Below are 3,876 nucleotides of genomic sequence, written 5' to 3' on the forward strand. Positions count from 1 at the left end.
ACAAGAGTGTGCCAGAGCCGAACAGATTTCAGTCTCAGCTCCTGCAGCTTTCTTAGCTTGAAAACTATCTGTCAGCATGATGTGAGAGTGCGATTTATAGGTGAAGTGTGTCATTTCTGCTACACTAAATTACAAAAATGATTTCCATTGGTCATACAAACAGGTACCAAAACTCATGGCATTGACTAGGGCAGTATTAAGGTGTGCAATGTTTTGATAACTTTTGTGGAAACTAACCTATGTCTCATTTACTGTGTGCATTTTAGCATGGGATTTTAAAAATGGCACATCATGTTAAGGATAGAGGGAGACCCATCGAAGTCTAACAGTGAAAAACACAAGTGCTTGAGCTTAACTTAGAAAATTAAAGAATGTTACTGTACTTTATAAACAAGAGGCTGTTTCTGGATCTCAAGCATCATAGAGCTGCATGTGGAGCTTCAAGATGAAATTGTTAGTAGTTTAAAAGTTGAAGAAAGTAGTAAAACAAAACTGGTAAAACTTTGAACCATCTTGTTAGGGCCACTGTGAAGTCCATGGTAAGAAAATGATAAAAACATAGACACTATAAGGATCAGGCTGCCTGACTTTTAAGTGAGCACGAAGGATAATTGACAGATGAGTGATCGGGAGGCTGATAGAGCTGCACACACCAGGCCTCTGTGGTCGAGTGGCCAGACAGGACATGCCTCCAGTTCTTTGAGTTAGTTACATTTAGAGTTTGCTGAAAGCCATGTGACAAAACCTGAAAGCCTTTTGGAAGAAAAAGCTCTAATGATGGTAAAACGGAGCTCTATGCTGTGAAAGTAAAGCTATATTTGATGGAAACCGCATGCACTCTGACACTCGTGTTAACACCAGCCAGTCTCAACACACTTGTGACTCACAGCAAAAACTCTAGTTCTCCTGTCAGAGTTTATTGGCCTAAAGTGACCAACCACTGGTCATGTTTTTGTGTGTGGTTTGGAGTGATTTTATCTGAGATAAATGGATGCCTGCTCAATTCAGACCAATTTTAACAGACTGAATGGCACATTTCTGCATTAATCCCTTTCTGAATCTATTGTAACGAGAGTCAAAATTTGAGGAAAAGCCCCTTTATTATTTTAATGATTAAAATGTTTGATCGTATTAATAAATTTTTTTGGCAAGCACATTTAAAAGATATTTTAAAAGGTAATTTCTGTTGACATACTTATGTCTTATTGCTTTAAATGAGCTAAACACAACAGTTTTGTATGTTAGCTGGAAGCAAGACATTTACCTGCGGTGGAAAATACAAGTCAATACAAAACTCTGGGTAATATATTATGATACATATTAATTATAATCATTATAAGGCATTCATGTAACTAGCAATCGACTGTATCCATATTTAAAAGGTTTATAAACCAATTGCTTCTAGGTCTGAATGATAAATTACAGTCCAATTTTCAGTCCTCGTGCCCAAAGTGCAATACATAACAAATTTGATATAAATTAGTTTGAGGCCTTATGTGCAAGATAAGTGATAGAATTTCAAATGATACTGAAGACTGGTTTCTGCTTGTCAGATTGGATCAACAGTTTAGTGTGGAAGCCAATTTTACCCCACAAATCCCTGGAGTCAAAGCAGAGAATCTCTCAGAATCAAACACACAGATCTTTAAAATGAAAATTAAACCATCTTCTGAATGATTTATTAGTCGTCTCTGGCTTTGCCTACTGATGTCAGATACTTGCGCTGGTAAAAAGCAACACATGCTCATAAGGAAATGTCACTCTGGGTTTAATCCTCCACAATGCTGAAACGTTACTTTGGTGTCATATCCAACATTTATTCACCCGAAGCTATTATAACTTGTATAGGGATAAAACTAATTTTTTTAATTCTGTCATTTACTCATCATCATGTGGTTCCTAAGGGGGTTGATTTTCTGTCTTCTGTGCAGCATGAAAGGCAGTTTCTTCCAACAATGCCTGAGCTGCTCTTTACCATATAAACCTTATGGTTTATACACCATATTAAAGGGTGGTTGACTGCGATTTCACTTTTTTAATGTTAGTGTGTAATGTTGCTGTTTGATCATAAACAATATCTGCAAAGTTACGAAGCTGAAAGTTCAATGCAAACGGAGATATCGTCTTTTAAAATTCTGGCAGTTTAATGCCTACAAAAACGGCTGGTAGGGACTACAACGAGTTACTTCCCGGGTCCGTTACGTCAAGAACCCAGAATTTTACATAAACCCCCCCTCCGGGAACACGCAGCAAAGGGGGCGAGGCCATGCTGCTGCGTTCAGAGGAGAAGGGACAGAGAGGTGTGGAATAAAGGTAAATTATGTGAAAAATAATGCGTTTTTTAACAAACGAAGCAGTAACACATGTTAGACTGCACCCAACAAACACAATCAATCCTATAAAAAAAACAGTCAACCACCCCTTTAATACCACACAGACTCCAAATATGAAATAAATAAATAAATCACTATAAAAGTGGTCCATACAGCTTAGTCATAGTTTTGTGTGAAGCTGCTGTTTACTGACAGTCTCTGTAGGTAAAATTCAACATTTTCTGCCTCAAGACAGAATAAATATATGTGGAGTGCTGTTTCCTCTATGAGACAGCTCTGTACGAGTAAAATGATAAAGATTCATATCAAACACTTTTATCACTTTTTATCAATATCTATCTTAAGAACCTGTCTGTGCATAGAAATCAGTTTCCAGTCTGAAAGGAGATATTATCCTTTGTGGAACACCATTTAACTGACTAAAATATTCATTTTTTGGATGAACAAATGTACTCTTTCCTCTTAAAAATCTATCCATCCATCCTCCATCAATCTATCTATCTATCCATCCATCCATCCATTCATCCTCTATCATCCATCCATCTATCTATCTATCTATCTATCCATCCATCCATCCATCCGTCAATCTATCCATCCATCCAACTATCCATCATCCATTCGTCAATCTATCCATCATCCATCCATCTATCTGTCAATCTATCCATCCATCCAACTATCCATCATCCATTCGTCAATCTATCCATCATCCATTCATCTATCCATCCATCCATCCATCCAACTATCCATCATCCATTCGTCAATCTATCCATCATCCATTCATCTACCCATCCATCCATCCATCCATCCATCCAACTATCCATCATCCATTCGTCAATCTATCCATCATCCATTCATCTACCCATCCATCCATCCATCCAACTATCCATCATCCATTCGTCAATCTATCCATCATCCATCTATCCATCTATCTATCTAGCCATCATCCATCCAACTATCCATCATCCATCCATCTATCTATCCATCTATCCATCCATCCATCCGTCAATCTATCCACCCATCCAACTATCCATCATCCATTCGTCAATCTATCCATCATCCATTCATCTACCCATCCATCCATCCAACTATCCATCATCCATTCGTCAATCTATCCATCATCCATTCATCTACCCATCCATCCATCCAACTATCCATCATCCATTCGTCAATCTATCCATCATCCATCTATCCATCTATCTATCTAGCCATCATCCATCCAACTATCCATCATCCATCTATCTATCTATCTGTCCGTCTGTCCGTCCATCCATCCATCCATCCATCCATCCATCTATCTGTATCTATCTATCTATCTATCTGTCCGTCCGTCCGTCCATTCGTCAATCTATCCATCATCCATCCATCTACCCATCCTCAATCAATCAATCAATCAATCAATCAATCAATCAATCAATCAATCTATCCATCCGTCAATCTATCCATCATCCATCCATCTACTCATCCTCAATCAATCAATCAATCAATCAATCAATCAATCAATCAATCTATCCATCCGTCAATCTATCCATCATTCATCCATCTA

The sequence above is a fragment of the Sinocyclocheilus rhinocerous genome, unplaced genomic scaffold (assembly GCF_001515625.1).
Source record: "Sinocyclocheilus rhinocerous isolate Xijiao unplaced genomic scaffold, SAMN03320098_v1.1 scaffold438, whole genome shotgun sequence".
Classification (NCBI taxonomy): domain Eukaryota; kingdom Metazoa; phylum Chordata; class Actinopteri; order Cypriniformes; family Cyprinidae; genus Sinocyclocheilus; species Sinocyclocheilus rhinocerous.